Genomic DNA, 16,677 nt, shown 5'->3' with positions numbered 1-16,677 from the left:
AAAATGAGAAGAAAATTGTGAAAGTGTTAAGATTTATTATATAACCATTATTGCCAAAAAAAACTTTAAACATCAAATCTGTATCATTACAAAAATGATCATCATTACAATTTTGGCATAGCAATAATAATTCAACATTTAATCACACTTAGCTTATTGCAAACTAGACTGGGAAACTGCCCATTAACCACAGTCGCTGTAATGGCAGCTGAGGTGTCTTCAATAACCTCCTCAACCCCTCTTTTATTTTTGTGTATTTTTGGTCACTTTGGAAAAGTCACCAAATTTCAGGCTAAAAGAATGACATTTAGAGCATTTTTATTGCTCTCAAATTTCATAACTGAGAAAGTAAAACTTAACTTGAACAGCATGTAAGGGTCACCTGAATGCCAAAAGGTCAGAGACATATTTTTTTTATACTGTGGCTGATGAGATGCTCAAAGTCTTTGTGATTTTATTTCAAATTCAAATTCAAATTTTTATTTGTCACATACACAGTCATACACAGTATGATATGTAGTGAAATGCTTGGACAACTGCTCGTGACCTAAAGAAAAAAGAAAAGGCTATGAATAAGATAGGAAATAAATAAATATGAAAATAAAAAAAGGGTAAATTTAACCAGGAAGGAATAAAATAAAATATAGAAAAATTAAGTTAAAAATGAGATAACTGTACAACACAAATTAGAATGAAGGGTAAATTTAACTGGGAACGAAGGGTAAATTTAACTGGAAAGAATAAGATAAAATATATAAATTAAAGTTGAAAATAAGATAACTGTACAACAAAATACAAAGTATAGACATATATAAGAATGTAAGAGAAATATAAATATATATACACACAATAACAGTAGCTGTACAAATATTAACTGGAGATGAGGAATATAATGTCCAGTGTTGTGCAATCCACATTATATAGTGTCTTGTGCAGTGCAAATATGCTTAAAGTGATGAAGTGAAAACAATGTCCAGAGTGTCCAGTGTGTGTAAGAACTATATGTGTGGGTCAGTACTGTGTGGTGGTGTGATTGAGAGACCGTATCGCCTGCGGGAAGAAGCTCCTCCTCAGTCTCTCTGTGTTGGTCTTCAGGGAGCGGAATCGCTTTCCTGACCTCAACAGAGAGAACAGTCTGTTGTTGGGATGGCTGAGGTCCTTCACGATCTTCCTGGCCTTGGTCCAGCACCGCCTGCTGTAGATTGAGTGCAGGTCAGGGAGCTCTGAGCGGATGGTGCGCTCAGCTGAACGCACAACCCTCTGTAGAGCTCGTCTGTCCTGCATGGTGCTGTTCCCGAACCAGGTTAAGATGTTTCCCGTCAGGATGCTCTCTATGGTGCAGGAGTAAAAGTTCCTGAGCACCTTGGGGGGCAGTCGGAAGTCTCTCAAGCGTCTGAGGTGGTAGAGACGCTGACAGGCCTTTTTCACCACGGTGTTGATGTGACAGGACCATGACAGGTCCTGCGTGATGTGAACTCCGAGGTATTTGAAGCTGTCCACTCTCTCCACTGGGCACTCGTTGATTTTGAAGTTACCAAGAAGCCTTTATTTTATCTGTGGCCTAGCGTTGAATTTCTTTCTGTATTTGGTAACATGGCAGCTCCAGCTACTCAGATTTAATTCACTAAAGAGCAGGTAGCTAGTGAAAATTGTTTTCTTTACAAATTAGTATGTTGTTCTGTGTGCTGTTCTGTAATATAGCCACAATTATTTATGGGATCTATAAAAATGATGTAAACACATTTTCTTATTGTCAGAGACTCGATGACCATGATTGAAAGTAAAACGAGGAAATGACATACTCTGAGGCTACCTTCCTAGTGCTGCACAGGTTTCATACGTTTGTTGAAAGGGGCTTATGAGTGAGAGCAGAGAGGGGACAAGCACACCGGTGGCCTTTGGTTCAGATTTCAAGAAAGTTCCATCCTTGGCTTTAAACTGTCATCTAATTAAAAACATTGTGGCTAATATCACATTAAGGTAAATTTGCCAGCAGTTTGTTGTCTCCGGCCAACATTGCGCCTTGTGAAACCAGTTTTATGACCTCTGTCAGTTTTCTCTTTGAGACATTTTCATGAGAACAGTATGGAGCTTTCCACCGTTCACCATTCTTGATACTTCTTTCCTCTGTGGTCTCCATTGCTACAAAGTGGTATTGGATGTGATCTGATTTGTTAAACACCATTTCTCTCTTTCTCTCTGTCTCACACACACACACACACACACACACACACACACACACACACACACACACACACACACACGCACACACACACACACACAACAAAAGAGAGGGAGAGATTCATAACCTCTCACTTGCGTTTCATACTTTTTGTTAGGAAAAAAATCAAATTGTTACATGCGTAAATTTATACACCATGTCAGAAATCTGCACTGTCATGAACAAAAACCAGTTAAACCTAATCTTTCATGATTTGCTGAGTCAACCCTCTGAGGTCCAAAACATAACTGGCCATTTTTGATTTTACATTTGTATTTCACCTTTAAATTGTTTTATTTTATTGTTTCCCTGCCATGCTTGGTATCATTCTTTATAGCTCAACCTCATGTGTCTGAATTTAGTTGTTTTTTCATTGACATACTGTATTAATGCAACTGATCAGAAATCACACAAAAAACATAAAATCCTAGTCTTTTTTCTTTTTACTGTAAAACCCACAGATGTGTTGAGTAAATTATTTCGATAACTTGAAATGCAAATATAAATTGTACATTTTGAAAACGTGCACACATTTTGTAAACATATACAACTGAGGTCGGTGCTTTTATTTTGAAGGGCTATACCGCTGACGCGGGTATTTAGTTCCGGTTAGGGCGTACTTTTCTCATCCATACATCTTCTGGATGTGCTGGAGCCTATCACAGCTAAGAGGCTGGACCGCAGCCTGTCGCAACGTTATTTATTCGAGTCTTCATTTTTGAACTTTCACAAACAACGATTCTTTCTACCGGGCTTTTTCACGTTTCTTCACTGAGCTACGCGACATTTGATCTGTAAACATTAAACGCTCTTAAAACGGACATTGACGCTTTTATTCTTAAAGGTTTAGCGGAAGTGTTTGTGTTACCGTAACTGCGGTACCGCGAACTGGACGAGCAAGTTTTGAGGACGAGTGAAAGTCCAGCGGAAGCTCGTAGATACGGAGAGAATGGACGGCGCTTCAATTGATAGTTTAATCCTGAAGCTCCACGACGTGAACGGAGTGAAGTTCGGGGAATACAAGCTGAAGAGCGGCCTGATGACACCCATTTATATCGACCTGAGGGTGCTCGTGTCCCACCCCGCGCTCATGAACCAGGTAACACGTGCTATCTTCGTGACTGCAGAACAGAACAGCTTAAAGCGATACCGGACACATGAAACGTCTGCTGGATGCAGTATCTGTGTAGGCACTCGTCAGTTCCTGTGTAATATTCATACTCACGTGGTTTATTTCACAGTAATGTAGCAGACACAATGACTGAGTTTCAGGGATCAACTCCTTTCACGGAAAATAGCAGTTAAAACAGATAAAACTGGACCTCTCACCAGCTAATCTCTCACTCCAGCCTCAATAATCGTTACAGGAATCTGCAGCTTTCTGAAGCTCTTCAGGTCACTCAGGACAAGATAAGGATGAGCGTTTCAAACCATTCAGCTTTAAACAGCTGTATCAGCTTTTTAATGAACATTTTATTAGAAGTTCATCATCTGCAACACATCACTCTAAACTCTGATCTTTTTTTCTGACAACAGACCCAAACTACTGTTTTTTACTTCCAGGTGGCAAATCTCATCTACCAGCGAGTGCAGGAAGAGGGTCTGCAGTTCGACTCTGTGTGTGGGGTTCCTTACACAGCCTTGCCTTTGGCCACAATTATCTGCTCACAACATGAACTGCCCATGCTCATCAGGCGGAAGGAGGCCAAGGACTATGGTGAGCCGCTCTCAGCTGATCAGGTTTTCAAAAGAATAAAAAATGCTGCCACTACAGGCTCTGATTAAACTTGCTGTCCAGATGTTTGAAAAAGCTGAAGCCTCGGGCAGTACCCCCACTGAGGTGTGCATGAATACACAGGTGTCCAGTGTAGGCAGACATTAAACTGTTTGAAATCCCAGTTCAATGGTGCAGAACCTGCGTAAACCAAACCTTAAAAACAAAATGCAAAGCAGGAAAGTGCGTGCTTCATCTAGCATGCTATATTGTTGGTTAATAGTTCATAGTTTGAGAATTACTGTAAGTTTGTCCTTCAGTATTTGCCTTCTGTAACTCTGCTTCAGGAACCAAACGGCTGGTGGAGGGGTCGTTCCGTCAGGGGGACACATGCCTGATCATTGAGGACACGGTGACCAGCGGCACCAGCATCCTGGAGACTGCTGAAGTGCTCTACAAAGAGGGACTGAAGGTCCAGAGTCTAACGTTACAGTAAAGATAATAATATCATAGTTACGCTGTACTGATGTCATCAAGAGCAGCAGTACACAAGAATGACCTCTGACATGTTTTTATTCAAGGTGACGGATGCAATTGTCCTAATGGACAGAGAGCAAGGTGGCGTGGAGATGTTGGCATCAAAGGGAATCAAGCTCCATCCCGTCATCTCCATATCTCAGCTGCTCCGTGTGCTGCAGGCAGCCGAACCCATCGACGCCCAAACCGCCAGAGTGTCCTCGAGTTCATCCGGGACAACAACACTTTCAGGTACAACTCTCCAGAATTTTCCCCCAGTGTAGCTGGTGTGTTTGCTTGCATTACGCTACAATCTAGAAACAAAAAATCGGTGAAACTGTCACCTTGACTCACTCTCAGGCCCAAGAATGGCACAGACTCTCCAGCCAGCAAGAAGCTGTGTGTGGAACAGAAGCTGGAGCTGAGTTATTCAGAAAGAGCCAAGTTACCACGTATGTAGAACTTAAATTATTTAGTTATTTCATGTCAAAGCAGAGACTGGTGGTGTTTTCATTGAGCTCCACACACATGCTGTGGACTGCTCTTGCTCTTTTCTTTTCTCATTTTCTGTTCTTTCTGTTGTCTGCAGACGTTCATCCTCTAGCATCAAAGCTGCTGAAGATTATGGAGGACAAACAGTCCAATCTTTGTGTGTCTGCTGATGTAACCAGCAGCGAGGAGCTGCTCCAGCTGGCCGAGTCGCTCGGTCCAAAGATCTGCATGCTGAAGACCCATGTAGACATCCTCCAGGTACAGCAGGATCAACTAAAACCTCAAATCTGTACATGCAACAAACAAACTGATGTTTAGTTTTTTTTCCATATGTGTTAACAGGACTACACATTAGCCTTTATTCAGAAAATGCAGGCCTTGGCAGAAAAGCACAACTTTCTTATCTTTGAAGATCGCAAGTTCGCTGACATCGGGAACACAGTCAAGCATCAGTATGAGGGTGAGACGGTTTCACGTTCTTTTGGTCGCGTAAATTCAAAGTAACTTAAAAATGTCTCCAAAGTAGTCGAACGCTGTGGTCTTGTCTTTTCTCCAGGTGGTTTGTACCAGATTTCATCGTGGTCCCACATAGTGAATGCCCACGGCAGTGCCGGGGCCGGGAGTGGTGAAAGGTCTGAGCGCTGTAGGGAAGCCTCTGGCCCGAGGCTGTTGCTCATAGCTCAGATGAGCTCCCAGGGATCTCTGGCTGCTGGTGAATACACGAAGGCTGTGGTGAGCTCATTTCTGTGTGCTCTTCTTCTAAATTTGTTTCCATGTGCTTTGTGTTCTTTTCAGTTTACAGCTGTTTTGTGTTTTCATAGGTACAAATGGCAGAGGAGCACTCGGACTTTGTGATTGGGTTTATCTGTGGCACTAAGCTCACAGAGAGGCCAGAGTTCATCCACATGACCCCCGGGGTGCAGATGCAGGCTGGAGGTAAGTCTGACAGCTTTCACTGAACTTTGAGCTGACGTTTCTTTGTTTATCATCATTTTCTTCACTTATATTCATCATACTAAAAGAACTACGAAGTGAGTTGTGAATGCAGTGTCTATATGAAATCCACCCTACTGAAGATACATGGATACACTCAGTGTTACATCCCTTGTTGTTGTAACCCGAGGATCACACATGTCCCAACAGGAGATTCAGAGAGTTGTGTTAACTCGTTCGAGGTTTTTATAAAGTTCAGGCCAAACTGCACCTCATGCAGCCTTGCACTCTGCTTTATGGTGCCATGACTCATTTCTAACACAGGGTGGTGCTATAGTACATGAAACTGGTGCTGCCCCTGCTATTGCTGATCTCCCAAAGTCTGTATCGGTCTCCTCTAAACCTATTTTCCCTTCTCTCGGTCTCCCTCCCCCCTTACAGGAGATTTGCTGGGCCAGCAGTACACCACTCCAGAGGAAGTTGTCTACAGCAAAGCCTCTGATGTCATCATCGTGGGACGAGGCATTTTGGCAGCCTCTGATAGGGTGGAAGCTGCAGAGTTGTACAGGAAGTCGGGCTGGGATGCTTACAGAAAGAGAGTGGGCCAGAGCAGCATCTAAGTAACTCTCTGACTCGAGTTTCAGAGTGCACCTGTAACGAGGACCTGTGCCGTGATCAGAGTGTTTTGAAGGTAGCGTGTAATTATGCACACCGTTTACTTCAGGTATCACTGCCACATCAGTGTGCAACACTACAGTGTGCATTTTACTGTTGATCTGCTGCTTTAAATGTTTTTGATTCATTCCTTTAAATTTGTTGCACAACTTGAACTGATTTCTGATCAGGTTTCAGTAGTTGTTTTAAATAATGGATTGAGGTAATTCCTCCGGTCTGAGTACTGCAGTGACAATTTCAAAATGGAGATTCACTTAAAATAGTGCAGGATGTCTCTTACAGCACGAAAAAGACCACATCGTGTTGCTCTGTCTATGTCACAGAACCACCACCCTTGCATGCTAGTGCTAAAACACTAGATAAAAATGCTAGAATATTTTGTGGGGGTGGTGTGACTGTGAGCTCTGTCTCTTGTGTTTGAATCACCAGCCAGCAGGGGGCTCTGTTTGGGGTTTGTTCGTTCTTTCTGGGCTTCCAGGGGGTTCTCTCCGACTTCCTCCCGCACTCCACAAACTTGGGATACCCTCCAATCCCTGCGTGACCCTGGAATTGATCGGTGGAAGAAGAAGAAGGACACTGTAATATTTCAAGCATCAAGTTCAGGGCATTTTATAATTCACCAGAAATTCTTCATTAGTCTTCACGTGTTCACAAACAGCGTAAATCCCACGAAGGAGCCGTTTAACTGGTCTGCTGGGGTGGCAACATCTCTGTCGGGGACAGGAAGAGACTGAACAGGCTGATCTGCAGGGCCAGCTCTGTTCTAGGATGCCCTCTGGACCCAGTGGAGGTGGTGAGTGACAGGAGAATGGCGGCTAAGCTGTCATCCCTATTGGACAACATCTCCCACCCCATGCAGGAGACTCGGACAGCACTGAGCAGCTCCTTCAGTGGCTGCAGCACCCGCTATGTGGGACTAAGAGATTTCGCAGGTCTTTCCTCCCCACTGCTGTCAGACTCCACAACAAAGACTTTTGCAGCTGATCAAACACACACAAACCCACACATGTGCAATAAGACAAAGTGCCATACTCTTTTTCTGACAAAGTTTAACTTTCACTCAGTTGTATATAGCATTTGTATTCTATTTTTATCTGATTGTATATAGTATTTTATTTTATTCTATTGTATATAGTATTTTATTTTATTCTGTTCTATTCTGTACAGTTGTGTATCGTATCTTATTCTTATTGTATTCCAGTGTTCTCTAATTTTTGCTATATAACTTTGCACTGTCCACTTTCTGCTGTGACAAAACAAATTTCCCACGTGTGGGACTAATAAAGGTTATCTTATCTTCTTTTAAAAGGGTCCTGAAAGGCCACAACTACAACACTCTATTACTAAAGAACCTAACCAGTAGCAGTCACACTGTATGTGTGTGTGTGGCACTGGTTTTAGTGAATGTGTTTTGAACAAAATAGGAGATCCAGTCCAGCTGTGAATTACAGGTGATGTCTCCATCAATACAGCAGCCAATTTTGAAGTAAATCAGACAAACAGTAATAGCTTGCACAGGCTCCTCATTCATGGGTGTTTATGATAGTATTTTTCTAACCTTTTCTTAGCATTTTTTTTATTCTGGTGCAGTGGTTTGTCCAGTTGTAAAACCTCACATCGAATTTTTTTTTTCCTTTCGGACTTTGATAAGGTTTATGACCAAAGCCGATGATGAATTTATTTGTCACGAAGGCGTCACAGTCAGTCCTTTGCTACACTAACGTTCATTTCAGGGGAACGTGGAGGCTTTTGCAACCTTGTGTTTCTTACCTCTTAAAACCTCAAACTTGAGGGTGAGTTAAATTTTAGTTAGAAATTCAAATGCAAAATTTTAAAAAGTGTTCCGCTTAAGTTGCTCAGATGCAACTTAAAAGGTACTGCACTCACTATTTTAATTAGAATCCAACAATTATGTTACACTTTTTTGTGACATTATAAAATAAGCATTAAAAACAGCTCAACACAGCAATCAACCAATGAATCCATTGAATTCAGAGCTGCACTTGGACTACAGGAGACAAAGAGACAAAAAAGGCAGAATGTTAAGTATACCACACTAAAACTTGGAAGTGTTCACAGACGTGTCTCTGTGTAGTTATAAGATGAACTTGGTCAAGGTGAGAGGAAAACCCCAGTTTGAGGAAGAATCCTAAACATTGTAGCATCTCTACAAGACTTCTAATGAGGGGGAAACTGCTGAGTCCTCTTTCTCACACTGTCACTTTATGCTGCTCCCATCTCAATTTCCTCTCTGCAGCATTAAATGACATTACCAAAATACAGTATCTGTTCATGACTGCAAATAGCTGGGAGCAAGTTTTGTGCTTTTGGGGGGAGTATTTGACCAAAATTAGGTTTATTGATGAGTGTGTGTGTATGGGGGGGGGGGGGGGGGGGGGGGGGGGGGGGGGGGGGGTTCACATGCACCAGCAATCGCAAAGGTATCAGCTTGTCATTTTGGAATAATACGATAAAAAAGTTTTTTTACTGGAGATTGCAAATAATTTGGTTTTTCCTAAGTAAAAGTACATAAAATTGAAGCATATAAGTGAAGTATATAAAATTTACTAAAACTGAGTGAGTTACTCAGAAACCCAGTGCTATTTAATTAAATGACTTAGGCATTGGGAATCGTAAATGTAAGCTTGTCCATGAATTTGGATTGACTTGTAAGGTGATCTTAATGTTGAATTAGAACTCATGTAAAGCAGTTCTGCACACACTGATAGTTCTTCCCATGGTGCTGCTTGCATTGCCGCTGTGACTACTGGAGTATAATGCAGTACTTTACAGAAAAAACAAACAAAAGCAAATGCTAAATGAATTAAGATAATTGAACATCTTTACATCCACAACATCCCCAATGACCTGTTCATTATTAGGGCTAGGATCATGCTACAGCTTTATATGATAATTTCACCTATTTGGCAAATGAACGGTGACTTAAGAGGTTACAAGATGTGTCCTTTGTGTGCTTGTGTGTGGTCTAGGTATTAAACATGTTGTGGGGACCTAAATATCTTTATACAGTCCCATAATGGAGATAATGTAAATTAAGACATTTTAAGGGGGAAACATATTAGAATAGCTTTGATAAAGGTTTGGTTAGTACTTTCGCATTTTCGGTCTCTCTCTCTCTTTTGTGTGTGTGATTAATATTATGCATTTGACACTATGTATCTAAACTAATTCAGCACTACAGTGCTAATTAGAGAAATGTTTATCTACTTCAAATGAACTTCCTGATTGTCCCCCACTGCCCTCCATTTGGGCATCTTTGTGGGGATGTGAGTCATACTGTGTTTGCCACATACAGTGCATCTTTATCTTTATCCTAAAGCAATTATATCACAGACTGAGTGGACAAGAGGCTCTGTGTGGTGAGAAAACAATAACTATGTGGAAAGATTACGTTTTTGTTTGTTTGTTTTTAACTGTGTGTAGCTTAATGCTACTGTAAGAATGCAAAAAAAGTAACCATGTCTTCAGTTAAATGTATAACAATAAACATGATATAACCTTCTAATATAAAAAATAATAGTTATAACATGTGGATTTTATTCACTCCAAACACTTTTACTTTGTTTTTTAAAAAAGCTGTTTCTAATAGTTTTTACACACTTTTAGTGAGACAGATTTTTTTTTTTATCACAGCACTCTTACTTGCAACTGAAAAATATCCCATTGTGGATTTAGGAGTGTAGCACATGAGGAACTAAATGAATATTTTGTCATTATTTCTGGGTCAAGGTTTCCTTCTTCTCTGCAGGAGAACTGCCTGGCAATTTATAAGACCAGTGCTCAGCAGAAAATCAGCAATGGCACTAATATTTCCACTCATAGCCCATAAGGTTTTTTCCAAATAGCAACATGAATCATGAATTTGAGCGGTTTTAGTCATTATAATTTTTCAGCAAAGGACAGATGCTAAAGATACAGGCATATTTTAAAATCTCAATCATATTGATCTGAGTCATCCACATAGTATCAGACCAGATGGGTCTTTAAAAGAAGATTATTAGGGAAATAAGTCTATTCACTTTCAGCATTGTGAAGTAAATTTGCAACATGATACAGTGTCGGCAAACAGCATTGATCTATCATATTAACAAGTAAAAAACTCCCAAAATGCTTGCCTGGGGAAAGATACATTTCTAAGGAAGATTTCAACAAGAGAGCGCTTTTGCTTTTGAGTGTCTTACAAATAAATCAAACAATATGCATTAATACAATGACAATTATAGAAAAAAATACACAATGATTAGAAGAGAAAACATAGTCATTTAGACACCACTATCAGAATAGTGTGTACACACACCACAACAAATGAGCAGAGCTATAGCACCTTCCCCCTGCATATCAAATCTTAGGTCACTTCTGGAGCATTTTTAAAGAATGAACTTGAGTAGACAAAGCCCTGAGAATCCTGCCCCAACAGATGCCATGTAATTCTTCTATACCAAATAAATATGAACATCACTATTAAACAGAAATATTACCAAAGTGTGTGCAGAAGCCATGAGTTTAAAACAGTATTAATCACAGTAATGATCCAAATTCCCAATCCAACCCACCTAACTCTGCTTCTCTTGAGTAACATGTCTATATAAATCATTCAAAAATCAAAATGTTATGGCAGCAGTGTGTGGTTTGTTGCCTCTCTGGCTTTGTAGATTTCCTCAGTGTACTCTGGCTTCCTCCCATAGACCAGCGGTCCCCAACCTTTTTTGCGTCACGGACCGGTTATGTTCGACAATATTTGAACGGACCGGCCTTTAAGGTGCCGCGGATAAATACAACAAAATAAAACCACTACCAGTACCAAAAAAAAAGATTTATTCATAACACATGGGAAAAATCCCAGGGAAACCGAGGTAACCATAAAAACAAAAATAACACTAAAAACCGATAAAAACACTGAAAACGATAAATTTCACACCCGAGCCTCAACTCTCATGGACCAGTACTGGTATCTGTTGCCCGGGGATTGGGGAGCGCTGCCTTAGACCAAAGACATGCATATTAGGTTAACTGGTGATTCTAAACTGGCCATGGATGTGAGGTAAATAAAGTGCTTGAGGCACACAGAATGTAGTGCTGTATGAATGAATAGCAAAGACGTGACTTGTGGTCTTGGGTCAGTAGGAGTACAAAAGTGTTTTATAAATATAAGGATGTGGCGGGGCGTGGTCTGCGGTGCCACTGCAGGTGAGGTGGACGCACCTGAGCGGCATCTACAATCACGCCTCGCCAGTTTTAACGTTTAAACTGGGTCCTGTCATGGCGTTGTTGTTGTCTGAGAGTGAGCTGCGAACTGGAAAGCTGCAGCTGTAGCTGTGTATTCCAGCAACTGTTAATAAAAGTGTCTTGAAAATTCTGAAAAGCATGAAACCGTCATTGGGTCTGTCGTGGTAGATTTTAGGAATGGCAAAGAGATCAGATTTGTCACTTGGGTCAGGCGGCTCTGAGACACTAGGTGTAGCAGAACGCAGATAACTCTCATGACACCAGGTACTCCATTCTGAACTGCTGCCCAATAAATCTGTGGGTTGTGCTTGCTTAACCAGGGGTAGGTGAGAACTAATGGAGTACTGGGGGATGGAAAACAAACACACTAAACTCCTCCACGTGGTCGCCAGACAGAGACAGCTGAGTGTTTCCGTGAGTTATGTCAGAGAGTAGGATCCCATTAAGAGCCAAGACTTAGCCAAGTTTTGCTCCACTCTGGAGTCAATTAATGCTTCCCATGAGTGAGTTTGCGTCTAATGAATTAGCTTAGCTAAACAGGTGAGTCGTGGTAGGGAAGAATCTTGAATTGTGCCCACCAGTATCCCCACAGATAATTATCAGAATGTTAAAATGTACGGATATTTTTATTTATTGAGATTGTGTATTGTACAATGTTTATGGAATGTTAGAATTTGGTAAATTCACATGAGAGTAAATATTGGTTTAGTCATTAACAGCTGAGAGTATTAAAGGCTGCCATTTGTCATTAGACAGAGGAGTGATTGCTGTAGAAGGCTTGACCTGCTATTGAATGTCATGGCTTTAGATATATGTAGGCAAATAAGTGCCTCTTGCTTCCACCATACTTTGTCTCAGTCTCCATCTTCACTGTAAATCAAGCCACAAAAGGCTGCCTTGTTACACCCACATAGAGGGAAGCAGGAATCCAGGAGAGAACATAACAAAACATAGCAAAAAGGGTTGGATGGTGAGGACTGACACACCATGACCCTTATGACCTTTGATCTTATTTACTAAACTGAGTTGCCATTTAAGAACTAGACTGGTTCTTCAGCCATCGGGGAATTAAAAGATTGAGGGCGAGGTAAAGAACCTTTGCAAAAAAAAGTACAAAAGAGAGAGGAAAAAAGGCCCATCTTGATTGGTTTGAATAAGCTGAAAATGTGTGCACATCCATTTAAGCCAATTTGTTTGGGAGAGGGGGGGCAAGTTATGAAAACACATTTTAAACCCATAAATACAAGAGATTTACAGAGGAAAACTGAGTCCACCAGTGAGAGTCATCAGTTTCAAATGTGCCGTCAGCTAAGCAGCAGTCGAAATTACTGTGGTAATGGGCATTCTGTGTGACTGGCTAAAATCAATCAAAACTGTAAATCGCATCCAGTTAGCTGTGAGTGTCCCAAGAAGTTTCTTTGCATATCTGTGAATGTTTCCTAGTTCTTAGTCTTAAAAATGTGGTCAAAAGAGTGATGGTATGATGGCACCTGTGTTTGCGTTTGTCCTGTTTTTGCTCCGTATCAATGATGTATTGGCTGCCCTGGATAGACGCTGTTATCTATCTGATCTTCAATGATGGGTCTCATCCTCTTGTGTCAGCATTTTCCATCCTCTGCCAGTGCCTAGATCCCTGTCCGGCAACTTCAGCTGTGTCCTCAGACCATGGAGAAGGAGAAGAGCAGGTGTCCATGTGAACCTCAGGCTGTTCTACAGCAGGGTCTGTCTGGTATGCAACATCGACATCTTGTTACCTGCACTCAGAAAATTGGAATCGAGGGGAATTTGTTTTTCACGCCCCTATACACAGGGCTCAGGTCTCTGGGATCATGCTGCCTCAAGAGGGTCCATACAGGCTCTCCTCCTGGCCGGCCTTTTATCCCCTCGGTGAGTGGAATCTGCGAGCATAGTGGCCCAAACCCTGAGTATTTACACCCCCTAACTCGAGATTCTGCTAATAATGAGGCTTCTACCTCACAGACCATGGCGCTTTTTAATGCTCTATCTATAACTAATAAATCTTGCTGAATTATTTGATATTTTCCAAAAAGCATTCCTTATTTATTTCTGACTGAGCACTGGCTATTTCTTCATCAGCAAGCCTCGGGGTCTGGTCATGGAGGAGGTCTTACTGTGTTTTTTCACGGCCATTTCTCCTGCCGTTCAGCAAAAGTTGGACATTTTCTTTTGTTTGAACTAGAGCTGATTAAAGTCGAGAATAAGGATCCTTTTTACTATGCTGTGGTGTATTGTCCACTCGGCCCAAATTGCTTTTTTTGGAGTTCAGTGACTTCTTATCCTCCACTATGAAGCAGTCCAGACTGCTAATAGTTGTTTATATTGATTACTTATATTTTAATCATACACGTTGATGATGACGTCAACCCCTTTGCCAGAGGTTTTATCAGCATCATGGATTCTTTTCATTTTAACCAGCATGTGTCCAGCCCCACACAAAGCAAAGGACACACACAGGACCTTGTTTTCACTTTGAGTTTAAATATTGTTTCTATTTATTTTGAGGACATTTTTTATCTCTGTTCAAATCTATTCTTTTTTATTTGTCTTAGCCTCTATCTACTGTTTGCCAGATGGTCTCAACTAAAAATGATCTTTTTGGACTTGCATTTGGTTAACTTTCTTTTGTTTGCTTTATGTTTTAAATGCTCTGGTATTTTTCTGTGAAGCATTGAGATCTCTATCTCCTTGAAGAAAATATAATAAAACCATGGGACCACAAACACAATAATAAATAAATAAAACAAACAATGGAAAAAATAGGGAATAAAAATGCAATAAGAAACAGAAAAAACAGTTTTATTAGGGAAGTGATCAAATATATGCATCACATTTGTCTTAATAACCACAGGTTATAAAGAGAATATGCTAAGCTACACTGAAGTCCATCCAGGACCTAAATTCTCCATTATCACTTTTGCAAAAACACAAGTTTTTATCAGACTGGTCTCACATGTGCCAAGTTGTGTCCATGTACATTTTCCACAGGCAATAAAAACACACTTGTAATCATCAGTAGTGGATTATTTCATCTTGCCACTCAAACCAGAATCCCAGGTTGTGCACATCAACATTACAGATTTTTACAAATAAAGTTTATAACAAAGATATGTTAAATGTTAAGCACTGAAAACAGGTTGGTTGTTGTTTGGAACGTCATTTAATGCTTGTTGTTTTGTTGCCATGGTGACATCTCCAGGGGGAAATTGGGGAGCAGAGCAAGAATAAGGCTACGTCCACACGTACACGGGTATTTTTGAAAACGGAGATTTTCCGTTTTCGTTTTAAAAAATAATCCCGTCCACACGTAAAGGCAGAAATGAAGGAAAACGCTGCTAGGAACATGCCAAAGCAACAGGTGGCGATATATTCCTAACCGTGCAGAAATGTTGGCCAATCAGAAGTCTAGAAGCCTCGGTGGGAAAAAGTAAACAAAGATGGGGCATAGAAGCAGAACCGAGTCCTATGTGTGGAGGGACAGTAACTGTGTGTGTATATGTAAGCATTTAAACAATGCAGAGAGTACGATTAACAGTAACAGTATTGTAGAAATTCATTTCACCGAAACAATAACGTGGCACACACTGTGACGTCAAAAAATGCGCACACCTTTGATGCTGCGTTTTCTCAATTTTTCTCGTCCACACGTAAATGCAAAAACTGAGTTTTCAAAAATCGCATTTCACAATTTCAAAAAAATATCCACCCTGGCCAGAGTTTTTAAAAATCTCCGTTTTCAGTGACCAAAAACGCCGTTTACGTGTGGACGAAAGGTGCAAATGCATAGAAAAATCTGCGTTTTCAAAAATACCCGGGTACGTGTGGACATAGCCTAAGACCATATTAGTGGTTATTTGTTTTGATAACTTTGGGTTCTCTTCATTTTTGCCTAACAATCACAAGACATGTATTATATTATGTGTGTGTATTCATTTTCGAGCTTTAATCCTGCAAGAAGGAGAATCTCTTAGAGTAGAATTTTACAGTAACTATTAGAATAAATGAAAAAATTAAATAACACATTGACTGCTTTAGTTTTTTAGATTATTTCACTTCTGTCTTGAGTATTTTTTTGTCTCCATATGAAAGATATCAAAATCTGAGCATACAACTTAAAAGTAAAAAGAACCTATGTACATTCTGCAGGCTATGATGCTAAAATGACATCACAGCATTTAAACATGTTTTGAATTCAATTCAATTCAATTCAATTTTATTTATATAGCGCCAAATCACAACAAATGTCGCCTCAAGGCGCTTCATAGATACAGAGAAAAGCCCAACAATCATATGACCCCCTATGAGCAAGCACTTTGGCGACAGTGGGAAGGAAAAACTCCCTTTTAACAGGAAGAAACCTCCAGGCAGAACCAGGCTCAGGGAGGGGCGGCCATCTGCTGCGACCGGGTTGGGGTGAGAGAAGGAAGACAGGATAAAGACATGCTGTGGAAGAGAGACAGAGATTAATAACAGATACGATTCAATACAGAGAGGTCTGTTACAACATAGTGAGTGAGAAAAGGTGACTGGAAAGGAAAAACTCAATACATCATGGGAATCCCCCTGCAGCCTACATCTATTGCAGGCATAACTAAGGGAGGATTCAGGGTCACCTGGTCCAGCCCTAAACTATATGCTTTAGCAAAAAAGGAAAGTTTTAAGCCTAATCTTAAAAGTAGAGATAGTGTCTGTCTCCCGAATCCAAACTGGAAGCTGGTTCCACAGAAGAGGGCCTGAAAACTGAAGGCTCTCCCTCCCATTCTACTTTTAAATACTCTAGGAACAACAAGTAGGCCTGCAGAGCGAGAGCGAAGTGCTCTAATAGGGTGATATGGTACTACAAGGTCATTAAGATAAGGAG

General features: G+C 40.7%; 1 long non-coding RNA gene and 1 pseudogene across 2 annotated transcripts; both read left to right on the top strand.

Moving 5' to 3' along the window:
* The first annotated feature begins 449 nt into the window (after positions 1-449).
* Positions 450-1,275, top strand: LOC146513739 (uncharacterized). The gene is made up of 2 exons (XR_014875368.1): positions 450-855; positions 901-1,275. It is a non-coding gene; the product is annotated as an uncharacterized LOC146513739 (long non-coding RNA).
* A 1,501-nt stretch (positions 1,276-2,776) lies between these two features.
* Positions 2,777-7,859, top strand: LOC146513738 (uridine 5'-monophosphate synthase-like; annotated as a pseudogene). Its single transcript, XR_014875367.1, has 10 exons — positions 2,777-3,320; positions 3,785-3,938; positions 4,283-4,407; positions 4,517-4,703; positions 4,812-4,903; positions 5,041-5,201; positions 5,286-5,403; positions 5,500-5,675; positions 5,765-5,879; positions 6,318-7,859. The product of XR_014875367.1 is annotated as a uridine 5'-monophosphate synthase-like (transcript).
* The last annotated feature ends 8,818 nt before the right edge of the window (positions 7,860-16,677 follow it).

Source organism: Neolamprologus multifasciatus, chromosome 7 (genome assembly GCF_963576455.1).
Source record: "Neolamprologus multifasciatus chromosome 7, fNeoMul1.2, whole genome shotgun sequence".
Taxonomy (NCBI): Eukaryota; Metazoa; Chordata; class Actinopteri; order Cichliformes; family Cichlidae; genus Neolamprologus; species Neolamprologus multifasciatus.
Note: the sequence above shows the minus strand (reverse complement) of the source record. Positions and strands in the feature narration are given on the sequence as shown.